This window comes from Mustelus asterias, chromosome 3 (assembly GCF_964213995.1).
Source record: "Mustelus asterias chromosome 3, sMusAst1.hap1.1, whole genome shotgun sequence".
Classification (NCBI taxonomy): domain Eukaryota; kingdom Metazoa; phylum Chordata; class Chondrichthyes; order Carcharhiniformes; family Triakidae; genus Mustelus; species Mustelus asterias.
The window spans coordinates 137,633,162-137,640,048 of record NC_135803.1 but is presented as its reverse complement, the minus strand read 5'-3'; the positions used below and the strand labels follow the sequence as shown (position 1 = coordinate 137,640,048).

At 44.8% G+C, this 6,887-nt stretch overlaps 1 non-coding gene across 1 annotated transcript; it reads right to left on the bottom strand.

Moving 5' to 3' along the window:
* Window positions 1-6,528: 6,528 nt before the first annotated feature.
* On the bottom strand, window positions 6,529-6,601 carry trnak-cuu (transfer RNA lysine (anticodon CUU)). Its single transcript has one exon. It is a non-coding gene; the product is annotated as a tRNA-Lys (tRNA).
* Between the last annotated feature and the right edge of the window lie 286 nt (window positions 6,602-6,887).

Here is a 6,887-nt window from a genome sequence, read left to right as displayed (position 1 = left end):
GTTCAGGTTATTTTTCCGTTTTCTTCTCACAGCTGTTTGGGGCAGGCAAAGTGAATTCTCTAACTGGTAACTGCAGCCATACCACTGACACTTAGCATTTACATAAATGGACGTGCCCGGAATGTTTTGTGCGCGTGAAGCCTGCTCCCATAGCCCGATGGAGCTTAAAGCTGAATAAATTCAGGTCCATGCGCAGGCTGATTTCCCGAAAGAATAGTCTTCTGTGCTGGAGCTGACTTGAATCATGCTGGCTTCCCTTTGCAGAGCTGAGGTGGAGGTAATTGACAGTCCTTTAGAAATGGCCAACACTGGGGCTTTTTTTTTTAAAGGATTGATTTTGAAATTGCATTGCCCTGGGGTCCTTGACAGCTGGGTTTGAAAATACAGCCCTTTAATAGTTGTTGTAATGAGATCACCATACCTTATAGTTCCAGCATGGGCATCTTGGATGTGGGAATGACATGGGAAACTATGGAAATGCGCCCCCGAAAGTAATCAGTTTCATTTAATAAAAGACTTCTTGTTTGGCGTGATTTGCTTTTAATTGTTTTGCTCTTCCTGAGTGCTTTAGCATATGCTCACCAAAGGCACATATTGAGTGCAGTTTTATAAACCGGCAAGGAGTCAGAACGAAAACATTGATATTGGGCTGAGATTTTCCCTTTCTTCCTTTTATATTTATTTATCCTGTTTTTTTTACTCTCTCCCTCCCCAGCTTGTGTGTGTTGGCCATTTCCTCACTAACTACTGCAAATGGGGCGGTAGGGTGGCACAGAGGTTAGCACTACTGCCTCACAGCACCAGAGATCTGGGTTCGATTCCTGGCTTGGGTCACTGTCTGTGTGGAGTCTGCACATTCTCCCTGTGTCTGCGTGGGTTTCCTCCGAGTACCCTGGTTTCTTCCCACAGTCCAAAGATGTGCACATTAGGTGGATTGGTTATGCTATTTTCTCCCTCAGTGTACCCAAACAGGTGCTGGAGTGTGGCGACTAGGGGATTTTCACAGCTAGTTCATTGCAGTGTTACTGTAAGCCTACTTGTGACGCTAATAAATAAACTTTTAAATAACCTGAAAGCAGTTGACTCGGTTGATGAACGGTTTCAGCACCTTTGTGGTTCCAGTCATGCACTGCAAACGGCTGCAGAAGTGGCACCAAGTATTGCTGAAACTATACAAGGCATTGGTGAGGCCGCACCCGGAGTCTTGTGCATAGTTTTGGTCCCCTTATTTGAGGAAAGATGTAGTGGCATTGGAGGCAGTTCAGAGGAAGTTCACTAGATTGATTCCAGAGATGAGGGGTTTGTTGTATGAAGAGAGATTGAACAGTTTAGGCCGATACTCTCTGGAATTTAGAAGAATGAGGGGAGATCAAATTGAGGTATACAAGATGAGAAAAAGTATGGATGAAGTAGACGTGGAGCGGATGCTTCCTCTTGTGGAGTATTCTAGGGCGAGAGGTCATAGTCTTAGGATAAGGCAGTGGTTCCCAAAGGGTGCGGCGCGCCACACTGGTGCGGCGAGAGAGGATGGCAAGTGTGGCGGGAAGATTCAAGGACAATCAAAGAAACATTTAAACATGGTTTAAACAAGCATTGTTTTATACTTTCTGGATGTCCCATGATCATATTATAAAGTAGTTGTGTTCTATGTTATGAGTCAAGCACTGCTAGGAGTTGTTTTGTTTTGTTTTTGAATGTATTTCTTATCAATAAAAAATTTGGTGTGGCACGAGCAAATTTTTATTCCGAAAGTGCGGCCCAGTGAAAAAAGTTTGGGAACCACTGGGATAAGGAGGTGGCAAATTTAAAACAGAGTTGAGGAGAAACTACTTCTCCCAAAGGGTTGTGAATCTGTGGAATTCACTGGCGCAAAATGCAGTGGATGCTGGGACAGTGAGTAAATTTAAGGAGGCGTTAGATTTTTAATTGGTTAATCGGTTGAAGGGTTATGAGGAGAAGGCAGGAAAATGGGAATGAGGAGCATATCAGCCATGATCGAACGATGGAGCAGACTCGATGGGCCGAATGGCCTAATTCTGCTCCTATATCTTAAGAATTTATGAACTTATGTGGGAGGCTGACGAAGAATGCAGCAGTTGAGAGAGTTACAATAAAGAATAACCCCATATGGTGACTGCCAGATTCAGGGGTGGGAGTGTTACAGAGCTCATTGCCATTTGAATTATTATTGCAGAACCCTAGGCCGGGATTTTCCGCTCTCGTTTATGCCGGGTGACGGGAGTGGAATTTTTTTTGCCAGATTTCCAAATCGCGTTTCGCGCCAAAGTAAAAGCATTGGAGCGATTCTCCTCTCCCGCCAGGGACGTAACGGGATTCCCAATGTTCAACATCAGCAACATCAGCTCCGTACGTTAGCACACAATTATCAGGCCTCTATGTCTGAATATCCATCTTTCCCCCAATGGGAAAGTCCATTCATGTCAGCTTGAGGGCAGATCGAAGGACTGGTTTCCCACGGCGTGTTCCTGGGCAAGCAGATATCTCACAAGAGCTTAGGTGAGTGTTTGGTTCAGAGGAGAGAGGGTCATGCCTGGGCACTGCTCCCTGGCGCTGCCTCTGTGTATTGTTGGAGGGGGGTGGTTCCTGGTTAACTTTTGTGCACTAAGACAACCGTTAAACTTGGTGCCCCGATCTTCAAAATACAAAGTTTCTGGTGGGACAAACTCAGTCAGAGCCCGTCCTGCCAACGTAATGTGCATAGAATTCTATGTAGAGAATCCCGACAGTGCAGAAGGAGGCCATTCAGCCCATCGAGTCTACACCAACCACAAACCCACCCAGGCCCTATTCCCGTAATCCCACACATTCACCCCGCTAATCCCCTGACACTAGGGTCAATCTTTAGCATGGCCAATCAACCTAACCCACACATTTTTGGACTGTGGGAGGAAATCGTAGCATCCGGAGGAAACCCACGCAGACACGGGAAGAAGGTGCAGACCCCACACAGACAGTGACCCAAGGCCGGGAATCGAACCCGAGTCCCTGGCGTTGTGAGGCAGCAGTGCTAATCACTCTGCCACTGTGCCACCCCAATATGGCAGAGAAAGCCGCCATTGGTGCTGACGGCTTCAACATCACTTTTCCCGCTCGCTGTCAGTTTTTCGATATTCGAAAAAAATCCCACCCCTTAACTCAAAGCTTGCTTATCTTCAGTCAGTTGTTCATTTCTCAAGAGGGAAATCGTCTGCCGGGTTTCTGTTGGTTTTAAATGCTGGGCGTGTTCGCTATCTGTAAAGCCTCATGATTTTATCTGGTTGTTTCTGCTGATTAGATCGATGTAAATGTGCCCACCGATAATTAGTTTACTCCATCACTCGAGTGAGAAGCTCAGAATTGCATCCTCGATTTCATTGCGTGAGCAGAACTGGGAGTTGTTCAGGTAATTGATATTGAAGTAGAGCAGTTTCAGATAATTGCGCGCTGATATCCTGTAGCCTTTAATTATAAGCCTTTTACCAGATATTCAGCACACCCAGTACAGCTACATCTGCATATGTTAACCTTCACTGACAGAAAGGGGAAAAAAACACTTTTACAATTTGGAAAGTCAAAAATGGATATCAGTCTGAAATGATAGCAGCTACAGATGATTTATTCTGGGATGGAATAGGATAGGTGGATCCAGGATTTGGGAAATTAGCAATACCACCACTCCTCTTTCACAATTGTTTATCTGAGAAAGTTTAACATGTATGTTTTTATGGAAGTTTTTATATTTGAATTGCAGGTTATGGTGCTTCGACCTCGAATAACCTTCACAAAGAATCTTCCTATGTAAGCAGAGCTGACCAGCATCATTTTTCTATATAACGGCCTTCTCCAGTGGTCCCCAGCATCTCAGACGCCAGTCTCCAGCCAATTCAATTCATTCCAGCTGATAGCAAGAAACGGTTGGAGGCACTGGATGTTGCAAAGGCAATGGGCCCTGATAACATTCCGGCAATAGTACTGAAGACTTGTGCTCCAGAACTTGCTGTTCCCCTAGCCAAGCTCTTCCAGTACAGTTACAATGTTGGCATCTACCTGACAATGTGAAAAATTGTCCAGATATGTCCTGTACACAGAAAGCAGGGCAAATCCAACCCGGCCAATTACCGCCCAATCAGTCTACTCGATCATCAGTAAAGTGATGAAAGGGGTCATCAACCGTGCTATCAAGCAGCACCTGCTCAACAATAACCTGCTCAGATACATGGGAACACCATCATCCGCAAGTTCCCCTCCAAGCCACTCACCGTCCTGACTTGGATGTATACCTGATGTGGAGATGCCGGCGTAGGACTGGGGTGAACACAGTAAGAGTTTTAACAACACCAGGTTAAAGTCCAACAGGTTTATTTGGTAGTAAATGCATGAATCTGAAATAGTGGCATTTGCTACCAAATAAGCCTGTTGTACTTTAACCTGGTGTTGTTAAAACACTTATTGGATGTATACCGCCATTCCTTCGCAGTTGTTGGGTCAGAATCCTGGAATTCCCTCCCTAACGGTCAACCCACAGTGGACTACAGCAATTCAAGAAGGCAGCTCACCCCCACCATCTCAAGAGTAACTAGGGATGGGCAATAAATGCTGGCCAGCCAGTGACACCCATGTCCCAAGAATGAATAAAATAAGTCATATTTAATACATATTTAACAACTTAAGAGGCAATTTCAACTCTCCGCTACCAATGGGAATGGAGTGGGGGAGCAGTTAACGAGGAGGGACTCCATTTTCTGTGTCATTGCAGCCAATCCACCATTTTGATGCTCTTCATAGAATCCCTACAGTGCAGAAGAGCATCTGAAAGAGCATCTTACCCAGGCCCTCTCCCTCACCGTATCCCTGTAATCCCACATATTGACCATGGCTAATCCGCCTAATCTTGAGACATTAAGGAGCAATTTAGCATGGCCAATACACCTAACCTGCACATCTTTGGACTGTGGGAGGAAACCGGAGCACCCAAAAGAAACCCACGCAGACACGGGGAGGTTGTGCAAACTCCACACAGACAGTCACCTGAGGCTGGAATCAAACCTTGGATCAGGGGACCCAAGATGTACCTTGATCATGAGATTTATCATGTGGAGCTCTCCTGCCTCAGGCTTCTCTGTGCCGGCTTTGCGAATCTGAAAACCCACCATTTGCCCTCAACTGTCTTGCTGCCTCCTGCTGGCAGATTCTGCGCTGCCTCTGAGGTTTACCCTCCCTAGTTGAGTTGAAAACCTACCAGGCCTCCAGCTCGCCACCCTGCGCACGATTGCCATGTGCTCCAATTCCAAGCTCAAACTAGCCCTTTAATTCTATCTGCTACAGTCTATCTCTGCAGCACTTAGAGGAAATTTGTTTGCATTCTGTTGATGATGCTCAACATCATGCTTCAGATCAACTGTGAAGAAAATTGTACTGATAACTAATGAGTGGGAAAGCTTAATGGCCTCATTGGCAACTGCAATGTAATGTAGTGGAGAGAATGAAACAAAAGGCAAACATAATAAGGTGAGAGAATGTCATTCCCCTACAGGCACTCGCCTACAAATGAAATTGTTCCCTCTAAATGTCAGTGTAATGACCAGGAATGCAACCTTTCCATTCCCTCCTTTGGAGTATTTGTGCAACAGTTACATTAGAAGAATTATTTGATAAGGTTATAAGGGGTATAAAGTTGACAGATGTTTTGAGCATTTACTGGTCTTACATTTTGACAGTGTTTTTTAGTTTTATTTAAAGCAGAGGTCACAGTTTAGCTCTCATGATCAGTATTACAATGGCCTGCAAGCTGCAGGACAACGTATCTGGGTTTACTCCACCCTGGAAGTTCCCAGGTAAGTATTGCATGCCTGTGGGGAAGTTCAAATCTCCTTTAGGCAATTGCTCTGCACTGGGAACCATCTAAGTTTAAGTTTTAAGTTTATTTATTGGTGTCACAAGTAGGCTTACATTAACACTGCAATGAAGTTACTGTGAAAATCCCCTAGTCGCCACACTCCAGCGCCTGTTCGGGTACACTGAGGGAGAATTTAGCATGGCCAACGCACCTAACCAGCACGTCTTTCAGATTGGTGGGAGGAAACTGGAGCACCCAGAGGAAACCCACGCAAACACGGTGAGAATGTGCACACTCCACACAGACAATGACCCAAGCTGGGTATCGAACCCGGGTCTCTGGCGCTGTGTAAATCACATTTGATAATGTGACTTAAATTGCAAACTTTGGATGGTTCTGATTGATTGATTGGGAATATACTAAGAAGAGTAGATGAAGTGAGAGATCTTGGTGTACAAGTACACAAATCCCTAAAGGCAGCAGTTCAAGTAGACAAGGTTGTAAAGAAGGCAGACAGAATGCTCTCCTTCATTGGCAGAGGTATAGAATATAAAAGTGAGGATATAATGTTGGAATTGTATAAATCACTGGTGAGGCCACAACTGGAGTATTATGTGCAGTTCTGGTCACCATATGATTTGGCTTATTATTGTCACATGCATTGAGTTACAGTGAAATGTATAAAACAATGGCGTCCAACATGGGGCTCAAACCCACAACCCTGTGATTAAGAGTCTCATGCTCTACCAACTGAGCTAGCCAGACAGATATTACAGAAAAATGTAATTGCTGTGGAGAGAGTGCTGAAGAGGTTTACAAGAATGTTGCAAGGGTTAGAAAAGTGCAGGAGAGATTGAATAGATTGGGGTTATTTTCCTTGAAACAAAGATTTGATAGAGGTGTATAAAATTATGAAAGGAAGAGATAGAGTGGACAGGATAAAATTGTCTCCCTTGGTGGAGAATTTTAGAACCTGGGGACATAGATTCAAGGTAAACGGCAGTTGGTGTAGAGGGGACACAAGGAAGACCTTTTTTATGCAGAGGGTGGT